Source organism: Lepidochelys kempii, chromosome 9 (genome assembly GCF_965140285.1).
Source record: "Lepidochelys kempii isolate rLepKem1 chromosome 9, rLepKem1.hap1, whole genome shotgun sequence".
Lineage (NCBI taxonomy): Eukaryota > Metazoa > Chordata > Testudines > Cheloniidae > Lepidochelys > Lepidochelys kempii.
In genome coordinates, this window is record NC_136388.1 from 61,585,171 (window position 1) to 61,599,052 (window position 13,882).

At 41.3% G+C, this 13,882-nt stretch overlaps 1 protein-coding gene across 10 annotated transcripts in view; it reads left to right on the forward strand.

Annotated features, from left to right (window-relative positions):
- The window catches only part of ENOX2 (ecto-NOX disulfide-thiol exchanger 2), a 135,529-nt gene that overhangs the window by 36,644 nt on the left and 85,003 nt on the right, over positions 1-13,882 (forward strand). The window contains exon 2 of one of the 10 annotated variants that reach the window (XR_012160896.2): positions 1,022-1,109. The exons of the other annotated variants lie outside the window; for them this stretch is intronic. The gene's annotated coding sequence lies outside the window, so the exon portion shown is untranslated. The remainder of the gene's footprint in view (positions 1-1,021; positions 1,110-13,882) is intronic. 10 annotated transcript variants of the gene reach the window in all.

The following is a 13,882-nucleotide window of genomic DNA, read 5'->3' on the forward strand; positions in this document are numbered from 1 at the left end:
CGCCCCCCTGGTTTAGGTGGGGATAAGCAATAAAAAGAGAACAGAAAAACAGGGGAAGTGTGTGTAATGGAGTGTAAGGAAGTCTAACAAAGTTCTGATTTTTCCCATGATGACTACTTGGATGCTTTTTTTGAAATATCAAATATCAGTTTTTTTCAAAAATTTCTCATTTTTTTTGGTGCCCGCTGCTGCACTGGTGCCCTAAGCATGTGCTTAGTCTGCCTATTGGGTAATCCAGCCCTGCATGAGTCAGACATGCTAGATACTGCACCCTAGTTCCCCAAGAACACAGAGCTGACTCGTATCAGAAGCTATTCTGGGAAGCACATACATATCAAGCAGATTATTTTAAAACTGTCTATAAATCCTAGAGGTAGCTTTACGTGCTCTGTCCGTTTACTAGCCAGAGTGGGCATTCAGAGGAAAGTTGAGAGAGCGTGAACATGAGCTTGCTATATTGGCAACAGGAACAAACATTCTATGCTACAGAATGCTCAGCAGTGTGGATAGGCTGTTGTCAGGGCAATGGAGGATGCGGTGGGGAATGGTATCCCAAGGGAGAGGCAGAGACATAATTTTTTTAATATTTCAATTAGGGCTGTCAGTTGCAGTTAACTCACACGACTAACTAAAAAAAATTAAGCACGATTAAAAAAATTAATCACAGTTTTAATCGCACTGTTAAACAATAGAATACCAATTGAAATTTATTAAATGTTTTGGACGTTTTTCTTCATTTTCATATTTATTGTATTCTGTGTTGTTGAAATCACTGTATATTTTTGATTACAAATATTTGCACAGTAAAAATGATAAACAAAAGAAATAGTATTTTTCAGTTCACCTCATACATTTTCATGACAAAGACTGCACTACAGTACTTGTAACTTACAAATGTAGATTTTTTTGTTACCTAACTGCACTCAAAAACAAAACAATGTAAAACTTCAGAGCCTACAAGTCCACTCAGTCCTACTTCTTGTTCAGCCAATCGCTAAAACAAGTTTGTTTACATTTACAGGAGATAACGCTGCCCTCTTCTTATTTACGGTGTCTCCAGAAAGTGAGAACAGGCTATTTGCATAGCACTTTTGTAGCGGCATTGCAAGGTATTTATGTGGCAGATATGTTAAACATTTGTATGCCCCTTCATGCTTTGGTCACCATCCAGAGGACATGCTTCCATGCTGATGACACTCGTTAAAAAAAATGTGTTGATTAAATTTGTGACTGAACTCCTTGGGGGATAATTGTATGTCCCCGCATTCGGCCCTATATTTCATGTTATAGCAGTCTCAGATGATGACCCAGCACACGTTCATTTTAAGAACACTTTCACTGCAGATTTCACAAAAGCAAAGAAGGTACCAATGTGAGATTTCTAAATAACTACAGGACTCGACCCAAGGTTTAAGAATCTGAAGTGCCTTCCAAAATCTGAGAGGGACAAGGTGTAGAGCAGGCTTTCAGAAGTCTTAAAAGAGCAACACTTAGATGCGGAAACTACAGAACCCGAGCCACCAAAAAAGAAAATCAGCCTTCTGCTGGTGGCATCTGACTCGGATAATGAAAATGAACATGCATCAGTCCGCACTGTTTTGGATTGTTATTGAGCAGACCCCATCATCAGCATGGACGCATGTTCCCTGGAATGGTGGTTGAAGCATGAAGGGATATATAAATCTTTAGCGCATCTAGTACATAAATATCTTGCAACGCCGGCTACAACAGTGTCGTGCGAATGCCTGTTCTCACTTTCAGGTGACATAAACAAGAAGCAGGCAGCATTATCTCCTGCAAATGTAAACAAACTTGTTTGTCTGAGTGATTGGCTGAACAAGAAGTAGGACTGAGTGGACTTGCAGGGTCTAAAATTTTACGTTTTATTTTTGAATACAGTTATTTTTGTACATTATTCTACATTTGTAAGTTCAACTTTCATGATGAAGAGATTGCACCACAGTACTTGTATTAGGTGAATTGAAAAATACTATTTTTTTTGCTTTTTTTTACAGTGCAAATACTTGTCATCAAAAATAAACATAAAGTGAGCACTGTATACTTTGTATTCTGTACCGTAATTGAAATCAATATATTTTAAAATGTAGAAAACATCAAAAATATTTAAATAAATGGTATTCTGTTATTGTTTAACAGTGAGATTAATTGCACGATTAATCACAATTAATTTTTTAATCACATGATTAATTACAATTAATTTTTTAAATTGCTCAACAGCCCTAATTTTAAGTGAAGATTTATTTAATTTCATATTGGCCCTGTCTGAAGGCATAAAGGGGTCAAAGATCCCTTGAATCACCACACCTAGATTACTTGGTAAAGCAAGCGTCTCTCTGTTCCTGCTATAGTTGACTGTATGTCTCTGTTGGTCCATGATATTAGAGGCATTATTGTCTTGAAAACCACATGGAGGTGCCATTGGGCATACTGTAGGGGGGATTGTAGATATACTCAGGATTATGCTGCAGAGTATATCTCTGGTGTGTCCCTCTGCTGCTTGGTGTTTGGAAATACTGCATGGGGTAACTGGAATAAAAAGTCATTTCAAACTGAAAAATGAAACGTTTACCTTTTTTTTTTTTCCCCCAAAATGACCTGAATTCACAAAACCTTTCAGTGTTGCTGAATCTGTATTTTTTGCCAAAAAAGAGTTGTGTGTGAAACTTTTTATCCAGCTCTAGTTGTGCCTTTCATGTTGTCTGGAAGCAGGGAGAGCTCTAACCAATTATCTGAATGAGGTGAGGGTCTGTTCAAGACAGTGGCTGGATTGTGATGTCTTCTATCTCCACATCTAGTTCAAAAATAGTTTCTAATGTGTAGCTAGTTCTGTGGGTTGGACTGAAAATGACATATGAAAAGCCTAAGGAGGCAAGAGAGGTGAAGAGCTTTTGGGCTTTTCCATTAGAGCACTTGTTGATGTGTATGTTGAAGTCCTCAAGACATGGATATCTTTGCCATCATTGCTGACAGCAGCTGTCAGCTTTGTTCTAAACCCCTACATCTATGGAGATCTGTAGGTGACTAAAAAATCTTTGTTGGCTTTGGTTCTGGTTTCCACTGCTAGATGTAGGACCTGAAAAGTCCTAGTATTTCTTGAAGTTTATTTGCTTTTGAAACTGGTATAGAAGATAAATCCCATGCTGTGTTGACAAAGTGTACAGATAAATGCAGTCCTGGAACTTGGCATTTTCTTGTCTTAAGGGATTGCATTGAGGGAGTGTGACATTCACCCAGCCTCAGTCCCCTTTTAAGGTAGTTTTTGTTTATGGCTATTGTGACGTTACAGCCCATAGTCTTCATAGAAATATGGTTATGATAGGAATATGGCATATCTAAGATATACTTTATGCAAGGTGGCTCATGTAAGATATCCTTGGAAAGGTTATGATTTACTGAATGTGATTATCAAATTGGTATGCATGTATCATTTCTGTATCTAAAGTTAGGAATATTGACTATGTAACAATTACCGCTGTGTGTGTATTTGGGAGACACACACCAGACAACCGGTCATCACAGCCTTGATGGGCCATTAGGCAGAAACAATAAGATTGTGAATATGCTAATCTCTTTCCTTCCGTCCTGGGACATAGCTGTGACACTATTAAGTCAAAAAGAAAAGGAGTACTTGTGGCACCTTAGAGACTAACCAATTTATTTGAGCATAAGCTTTCGTGAGCTACAGCATGAAGTGAGCTGTAGCTCACGAAAGCTTATGCTCAAATAAATTGGTTAGTCTCTAAGGTGCCACAAGTACTCCTTTTCTTTTTGCGAATACAGACTAACACGGCTGTTACTCTGAAACCTGTCATTTTGTAACCTGTTTCTTTAGTGAATCAAGCTTAGTTTGTGTGTTTTGTTTTATTTGCTTAGTAATCTGCTTTGTTCTGTTTGCTGTCCCTTATATTCACTTAAAATCTGCCTTTCACTGTTAATAAATTTGTTTTGTTTATTATTAAACCTACTTTGTGCAATCCATATCGGGGGGGGGGGAAGCTGTGCATATCTCTTTTCACATTGAGGGAGAGGGTGAATTTTTATGAGCTTGTGCTGTGCAGATCTTTCTATACAGCACAAGACAATATACCATTGGGTCTGCTCTCTGAGGTCAGCACCTGAGTGCTGGAGCAAGTCCCTCAAGCGGAGTTTTCCCAGAGCTGATCTCAGTGTCTGTGTCTTTCTCCAGTTGGACGTGGCCCTGCCTCTGTGTGTGTGTGTGTGCGCGCGCTAGAGGAGGCTTAAGAGCCTGGCTTTGCAAGACAGGGTAAAGGAGACCCAGGCTGGCCGAACAGGTGGGCTCAGTGGTATCCCAGTACATCAGGTGTCACCTTAAAGGGAGGCAACCCGTCACAGCTATATACAATTTTTTGTAGCTCTGCAAATATTTTAGATGTGTAGATGAGTTTCAATAAACACTAAGGCTTGACCATTCCTCCTTCCTTCTTTCAGTCTGAAGAGGTGGTGTTCAGTAGAATTTGGTTTTTTTTTTTTTTTTTTTTAATATCTATACTGGAGCTTTTTTAAAATGATCACTTTGAGGGAAATTAGATATTCTACTGGAATGTGAACTTTTTCAGAACAAAAGGAGTGCTGTGTTCTCTGGCACTCGTAATTGTGTCCAAGGCATTACCAGTGCTTAGCTGCTCTCTGTGCTAAAGCAGCAGCTTGCAAGGCATGCATGTTGTGAAGTTCAGATGTGTCAGCTGCATGCCACTTTTCAAGTCACTAAAGTTTGAAATCCCTCACACATGAACATGCTGCTAATTGCTTCTCTACCTGCTCTTCAATCTTCCCCCCCATTCAAGAGTCAGCCTACAAGTGTCAGTCACTGGAGACTGATAGCAACACATGCAGCAGTGGCAACAATTCATAAAAGCCAGTTCAATCCCTCACCCTCGCGATTCCTGGATTTTCCCCTGCTGCCTTTTGTGTAAGTGTAGTGTCAGTTGTACTAGCGTTAGGATCCTTCATTTGCTCTGGTTGCTGTAGGTCAGCTCCATACAAGTAACTGAGCTGAACAAGAGCATCCTACGTGTGCTGAACTGTTGTGATCTTTTTTTCTTTTATTGTGGAGTTGGGAGTGGCAGGGTAACTGTAGGATCTGTTGAGGAATTTTGCCAGCAGCATCTTGCAATGTTCTTGGTACAGTATACAGGTACAGTATATACTTTGCTCTCTTTCCCCCCCCGAAAATACATTTCTCTGTGGTATCACCAGGTGATCATTGTTAGAGGGTTATATTGGCTTGATAGTGGCAGTCATGTTTTATGCAAACCTTAGCTACAGTGGGTCTAGTAGTTTTCTATGTATTTTGAACTGATAATCCTGATTCCCCAATTGTGCATGAATTTCTTGCCTTGAATTGCACACGTCTAAGGTCTGCTACTACTATTAGGTTATCATCTGGGGAGCTTGCATTGAAAAGCAATTTTCAAGCATTTGGCATTTTTCTGTTCCCCTCCCATGTTTCTTCACTCTACATTTTCTAATTTATTGCAGTAGATTTGGAATGCACCTTTGAATGGGGACTTAAAGTGAATTCAGAATAGCAACTTCTAAACATTTTCCTATCCCATTTTGAAATGAGTGGCATTTAAACAGAGAAATATCACGTAATTTCTTCCTCTACAGCTACTGGCAGAAATAAAAAAAGAAAGAAATTGCTAGCAAAATGTTTACAGAGAAGCAGAACATCTTTTGGCATCAAGTTATTTCATGGAATAGACTTAAGAGAAACCAATTAAATATCACAAAATGTCACCTTTGTGTAATACCATAATTATTCAAGATTTCCTTAACATTTCTAAACACAGACATTGTTGCATTGTTAGAAATAAATGTGATGCCAGAACAAAGACTAGAAGGCTTATAGTTCAGGATGGTGAATATTGCTCAATGTTGGGGGGAAAAAAAATTATGGTAAGGCCTGGGCTAGTTCATCCACCCCCTCCATCACAGCATGCAGTATCATTCCTTCTACAGGGTATTTCTTTTGTAAGTTGGTGTTCAAATAAATGACGTTAATAAGAGTAAAAGAAGTGAAGAATAGGACCCATTTCTGTTTTCACTGAGTGACAGTCAGATGGTATTTAGACTTGAATATGTGCATTGATTTTTCTCTCTCTGCTAAGTGGATATCGGGGAGATGAAGTGTAGGGATCTGAGTCAGTGTTTCAAGATTACTGTTACAGAGCAATACAGTAAATCAGCTCTCTAGTCCAGCAGCTGGTGAATTGAATTGTGTTCAGTTAGAACAATAGACTTGTATACAGTTTCTGGGCATCCAGCTGATTGAAATTTACAGCAAAAGCTTCGGTTTCTTTTTTGCCTTGGTTAGCTTGTTTCATTAAAGACACTTAAAACTTTTGCCAGCATAGCTATGTCTGTTAGGAGTGGAAAAAAAATCACACCCCTAACAGACATAATTATGTCCACAAAAGCTCTAGCATAGTTGCTGTTATATTAGCAAGAAAAGTACTTTTTCTAGTATAGCTTATTTTGTTTGGGGAATTGGTGTAAGTTATACCAGCAAAAGACCTTTTCGCTAGTATAAATAACATCTCCACTAGCGGGTATTTGGTGGTTTAGCTCAGTGGTTCTCAACCTTTCCAGACTACTCTACCCCTTTCAGGAGTCTGATTTGTCTTGCGTACGCCCAGGTTTCACCTTACTTAAAATCTACTTGCTTACAAAACAAGACATAAATATACAAAAGTGTCATAGCACGCTATTACTGAAAAATTGCTTATTCTCATTTTTACCATATAATTATAAAATAAATCAATTGGAATATAAGTATTGTACTTACATTTCAGTGTATAGTATATAGAGCAGTATAAACAAGTAATTGTATGAAATTTTAGTTTGTACTGACTTAGCTCATGCTTTTTCTGTAGTCTTTTGTAAAACTAGGCAAATATTTAGATGATTTGATATACCCCCAGAAGACCTCTGCGTACCCCCAGGGGTACGTGTACCTCTGGTTGAGAACCATTGGTTTAGCTATACCAGCAAAGCCTTTCCAATGGAGACTAGGCCTAAGTAACTGTTGGAGATCTGCTTGCCTTATGGTTTCAATGTCTTATTGAATAATTTTTATCCAGAAGAGCCAGGTGCACATCCCTGAAAGAAAGGCTTCTGTGTTTTCTGTAGTCGTGACTATATCAAAGCAGTATATTTTCTACTGGGATTTTACAAAACAAAAAATAAATAGGAAGATGCAGAGCATAATACAAAATATGCAAAGTGTTTTTCGTAGAAATAGGATCATTTCTTACTTTACTGAATAATACAAATAAGACTGACTTGAGTTCTCACACTATGGTTACTATATATCTTACCAAAAGAACTTTTTCTTGGCCATGCAGTGCCTTGAAGAATGTAGCAGACACTTACTATAGTCATCATTTCAGGAGATGCGTTAAATAACCAACAAAACCAAAACTCCAGAGCTTTTAGGTTTAAAACATCTCATTTCCAGTAAAGAGCTACAATTCCTTGTTGTTCTAGGGTCATGCTAATCAGTGAGAACCAAACTTGTTTAAATAAACCTTTAAGAAGCAGTGCAGCTGGTGCTTTAACAATGAGCTAAATCAGTAGTTCTCAACCACTATTGCTGGAATCCTGCTGATAGATGGACAGATTCTCCTCCCGTCCCGTAGTCCCTATGTCATGAAATGGTGCAGATTTGCTACTTTCTCTATTCCACTTTCTATGATTGGATGGTTGTTCAGAAGGATCTGCTCTAGGAATTATTCTGGGGAAATTCTATGGTCTGTGCTATACAGGTCATCAGACTAATGGTCCAGTAGAATCTGTGGCTTCAATAGAGTTTCCCCGTACTCAGAATGGCTGCCAGTTCCTATATGGGATTGAAGTTTCTGATTGCCACTGCCTCACTACTTTCAGAGTGTTAGCCGTGTTAGTCTGTATCAGCAAAAAGAATGAGGAGTCCTTGTGGCACCTTAGAGATTAACAGATTTATTTGGGCATAAGCTTTCGCGGGCTAAAACCCACTTCATCAGATGCATGCAGTGGAAGTTACAATAGCAAGATATATATATATACACACAGAGAACATGAAAAAATGGGTGTTGCCATACCAGCTATAATGAGACTAATCAATTAAAGTGGGCTATTATCAGCAGGAGAAAAAACATCTTTGAAACTGGGCCATCCAGCTGTTGAAAATGGGCCATCCTGATGATCACTACAAAAGTTTTTTTTTTTTCTTTTGGGTTGGTAGATTACCTATGCTGACAGGAGAACCCCTCCCATTGACAAAGGTAGTGTCCACACTGATGTGCTACAGCAACGCAGCTGTAGCTGTGCCAGTGTAGCATTTCAGGGGTAGACAAACCCTGAGACTGAGACCCCCATCGTGCTAAGCACTGTACAAACCTTGAATAAGCCCCTGCCTGGAAGAGTTTACAGTGGAAATAGACAAAGGATTGAAGGAGAAAGGGATATAAATACAAACAAAATGAGTAATGTGATAGTTGGGAAATATGATTTTAATACCATTTTTGTTTAGTGTTTTTCTTTTAACAACCTGAGTGGGCGGCTTTAGATTAAGATTTTTCACAATAAACTGTTTTAAAGATTGCTATTTCCCTGTAACTAAATAAAGAGAACTGGAATTCTGTCATGTGCTGCTATAAAGTTAATAACTTGTCTTTTATAAATTCAACATGGAATAAAATTCTTTGTCATTACAAAACAAAATTATTTCATTGTTAACACCAAAAAGTTATTTAGAGCTTCAATACTAACCAAGTTCATATTTGTGGTAATTTTTTTATACACAGCCTCGAAAATGTTGTTGTTAATGCATCAATATTCATGTCATAATGCAACATTTTAAACGTAATTCACAGATTACAAGAGTTTCATCTGTATTGACTCAGGGTGCTTTCAAGGCTTTCAACATTAAAATGCTTAAAAAAGAAAGATCATCTCTGAAGCCAGACCTGTTCCCATGCAGTTTCAAAACTTTTAGTGTACCCAGCTGAATGAAAAAGACAGTCCTCCAACAGCAGCCAAAGAAGCTGTAGCAGTCAACAGCGAGATGCAATTTCCATGTGTTGTCACTTGGCTTGCATGTGTGTGCGCATGCAGATAGCTGGTATAGCAGACATTGATAATGCTGCCTAGTGTAGTTGAGTGCTGATGGCTGGAATGTTGTTGCCTTAGTAACTCTGTTCAGGCTGCTCAGTGCTTCTGTTTTTGCTTATTATTAGCAGCAGATAAGGCAGCCTGCTTGTTCAACAGACTTTGATATTACTTAGAAAGAAAGACCACAGGCATTGTTTAGTGACAAAGGCACTCGGCCAGGTTTATTGCTAACACCCTAGCTCTGTGATAGCTGGCTCCGTGGTTACAGGTATGCTAACACAAGAGCCCCATGGCAAAGAACAGCTCAATCAGCAGCTGGAATTTCTGCTGTCTCAGTGGCTGAATCAAGGGTTATGGCGAAGTACCCCGCCATTTATAGGCTAAGGCAAACAACTAGAATACACAACTTACCTTACGTATTTCATAACATCTGTTTGTTTCCTCTCCTTGTTCCTGATATCTTGGACAAAAAAACCCCAATTCATTATTTTGTTAAACTATTTTCTTTGGTACTAAATTGGGATGTATCTGTACTAGCTGGAATATATTTACATAAATATCTAGTGCCTGGTACATTAGCAACAGCGTTGCCAAGTTCATGTACTGGAGAGTGAACTTACAAGCGTCTGCTTGAATACATGGCCTGATTTTGGTTCACCACATCTGATTCAGGCCTTAAATCTTGCGCCAGGCTCTGTCTGCTACACCATGATCAACGTCCTTCTTTGAGCAATGCTCCCTATGTGTATTCCACATGTTAGTGTGCATGTGTGCCAAGCACCCGAATTCAGAAGTTTCTTTCCCAGTAGCGTCTGTTGACCCACACATGCACAGTACGTCTCCTTGTGCGCCTGACTGATGGTATAAGGGCCAGTGTGGGTCGATGCCACTCCAGTTCCCTCATATTGCCGCATGGCCTGAGTCTGAGCCCCTGTTGGCCCTTCACTCTTATCCAGAGAAGAGAGTTACCTTTATTGTAAATAATTAGACTTAGCTTATGCTGTATAGCTTATTTGGGATAGTTAATATAGTTGATATAGTGATTATAGTTGTAGCATAGTCTGTAGTTTAGTAAGACCTCTCCCCAGTCGGGGGACTCGATCCCTCATCACTGCTCAGGATCCTTGGCTTCAAGAGCTTTGTCTCCTGCCCTCATTCCTTTTCCACTGGTGACAAGCATCAATGGTGCCTCCACTGCCTGGGAGAAGCACACATCTCGGCAAAGTGTGTCATCTGCCCTGAGTGGGGGTCCAGGACGAAATGCGTACAGAATGGGGGACTCTATGCTGGGAAATGGTGGCTCTGAAAAAGACTTGGGAGGTCAGTGGATAATCAGCCGAACTTGAGTTCCCAGTGAGACATTCTGGCCAATAGGGCTAATGCAATCATAGGATGCACAAACAGGAGTAGATAGAGTAAATATCTCTGTATTTGGCATTGGTGCGACCACTGTTGGAAGACTGTATCCAGTTCTAGTGTCTACAGAAAGTTGACAAATTGCAGAGGGTTCAGAGAAGAGCCACGAGAATGATTAAAGGATTGGAAAACATGACTTCTAGTGATAGACTCAAGGAACTCAACCTATTTAGCTTAACAAAGAAAAAATTAAGAGGTGACCATCAGTTTATAAGTACCTACATGGGGAACAAATATTTGAGAATGAGCTCTTCAGTACAGCAGACAAAGGCTGGAAATGTTACAACTAGACACATTCTACATGGAAATAAAACAAATTTTCAAGTGTGGGTAATTAACCGTTGAAATAGGGTTAGTTGGATTGGGTTGTGGTGGATTCTCCATCACTGCCTGGTGCACATTATCTAGATGGTGATCCAAACCAGCGGCGTCAATACTGGGAGAAAGGGGGGCAAGAGGCCATGGTTCTCCCACTATTGAAAGTGGACAGGCCGGGCCTGGCCAATCCATTTTTCACCACTGGCCCTTCCCTTCCTCTTACCCCTGAGGCCTGGCCCCGGCCAGGTTGGAAGCTGGAGCCCGGCCTGGGGAACCTGGGCAGCTGTGGGGAGCTGTGGACTGTCCACATGCCTGGGGTGGAGGGGCCTGAGAGCAGCCCCTGGTCTGTGTCCCCACCCCCCAGACCTCCCACTCAACAGCTGCCTGGATGGCTGTTACCATGGCCTGGCTGCAGCGCTTTGGTCCCCAATACCCCATCCCCAGGCCAAACTGGAGCCAGGATAAGAGTCATGTGGGCAGCTGTGGGGAGCCGCCGACCCTTCATCTGCCCTGAGTGGGGGACACAGGACACAGGCTGGGGGCTGCTCTTGGGGAGCCCCGCCCATTCTAGGCAGGGGGAGGGGCCCAGGCTCCTTGGCTCCGGCTTGGCCTTGGGCGGGATAGGAAGGGCAGGGTCAAGGCCACAGAGGGGCAGGGCCTTGTTCCCCACCCACTTTTAGGAAGAAACCATCATTCCTGGTGCAAACATGGGAGGATATTCTGTACAAAAGCTCCCACCAATGTTAAATTGGAGCTGCCCCATGTTAGAGCAGTGCTGGGAGTTTTTAGTGCAGGTGCCATGAGGAAAGCAGACTTCTGAAAAGAATTCCAGCCCATCATTAGAGGCAGAGAGGTTGCGTTGTTTTGAAGTAAAGTGTTCTGTCTCATTGCAAGCTCCATTTGCCATTTTCACACAGACACTGGAAAATGTTTGTTTTTTGCATTTGGTCACCATATTTCATAGGTGAAAAATTGTTGTGCAGGGTGGGAACTCTGTCTTCCTCTGTGTTGTACAGCATCTAGGACAGTGGGGTCCCAATCCTGACTGGAGCTTCTGAATGCTACTGCATAGTTATTTTCTTAGTTAGCTGTAGTTTTTGTGCACTAAACCAAAGATCATCCCTCTTCTGCACAAGGAAATGGCCCTGCTTCCTTTAGCCCAGAGTTTGTAAATCATTTGCATTTATATATAACATATTATTGCTTGTGAACTTCATGACCTGTCAAAGCTCAGGTATTTATAATGAGGTTTCAGACATTTATGTGGTGATATTTAACGCTCACAATAGGAATATCAGAGCTCAACCTTATAGGCTTTTTAAGTGTGTGTTGAAATCAAACACTCGTTCTACGCAATAGGGGCTGAAATAGTAGCCGGCCACCTGTTCAGACCATGCATGGTTTAGCTTGGAATCCTTGCCAAGATTCCAGTCACATGTAAACACTTGTAAATGAAGAAGTTGGAATACAGCATAGCAGAAAGCGGTGAGGGAAGATAAACTCCACTGTGTTCCATGATGAACTCCATTGTGAACAGTCTCATGCTGTTCCTAGCAGTTTTTGCTCTGCTGTATCACATTGCCCCTTAGACTCTTGTTGTTTAGCTGTGTGATAAGTGCATTACTGAGTACCGCTTACAAAGCTCTCAAACTGAGACTAGTGTTGCTTCATGTAGTGGAATTTCAGTTGAGAGGCCTCTGCATAGTCCAACTTGTTGGACAAGCTTCCAGAACCATCTGGTGAGTCCTAGCCATTGGGGCCACTCTCCTTTCCTTGCCTCCCTGCTCATGGAAGGTTCCACAGGTACACAAGGGGGAGTGAAAGCCCTTGACTCTGAGCCACTTGCCAAAGTGTTTATGGTCTTCAAGTGTCTCTAGGTTGAGAGAATCTAGTATTGAGGTCCTGGCACTGTCTTCTCTGGAGAGCTATTTACCAAAGTGGTTCTGTGCCCAGAGGGAGCAGCACTGATGTCCTTGGATACCTCCAGGTTGATGGAGTCCAGTATGGAGAATCTGGCATCCATTGTCTTTTGAGAACCACTTGCCAAATGGTTCTGTGGCTCTGCTGCCGCCCCGTCTCACCACTGTTGTCTCTGTCGCTGCCTCATTTGCTGCTGCTCACACTGCTCTCACAGCCGCTGCTTGCTGTTCGCTGATGTCCTTGCCTCTTGATGCAATGCTGTGTTCTGAGATTCCATCCTTTAGCCCAGTTCTTAGAGGTTCACTGGCTAGTGAGGAACCCAACTGGTTCTGTATGCTGTGTACTGTCACTGCAGTACTGTCCACACATCAAGTGTAAGGTTCAGCCCCTAGATCGCTCATCTGTGATTTCAGCTCTCATGATCACTGAACAGAAATGAGGACTCTAAATTGAGTCTGGTCTGATCAGATATGTCCTTAAACACTGGATGGGGAGGGTCAAACGGCGTCTAGAACACTTTAAATAGAGTTCAAGACTAACGTGAATTTTAACCCAAAACAGCCTAAATTGATCACTTTGTCAAAGCAGATCTCTGCTGATCACCTAGGCCAGCATTTCCCAAACCATGGGTCACAACCTCAAGTGGGGTCACACCATCAGCAGAGGTGGTGCAGTGATCCCAAATGTGTGGAGTATGCCATTTTGCTCCGTGCATGTGTGCAAGTCAGGATTCATGGAGGACATCATTTGGCGATACATGATGGTGTCCTCTACACAGCAGGACATCACACACCATGTGTATGAGATCATACTGTGCAGAGGATACCATTTTATAGAGCAAAATAGCATCCTCCATGCTGTCTGGGGTCATGGGAAGAAATAATGAATTAAAATGGGGTCATGCCAGTAAGTAGCAGGGGAGCTTCTGAACTGAGTAAAGTAAGTGTGTCTATGCAAATATAGTCAGTTCCTTATATCTGTTCCCCCAGTTCATCAACAGGGCAGGGTAGGGTGACCAGATGTCCCTATTTTTGGGTCTTTTTCTTATATAAGCTCCTATTACCGCCTACCCCCTGTCCTGATTTTTCACACT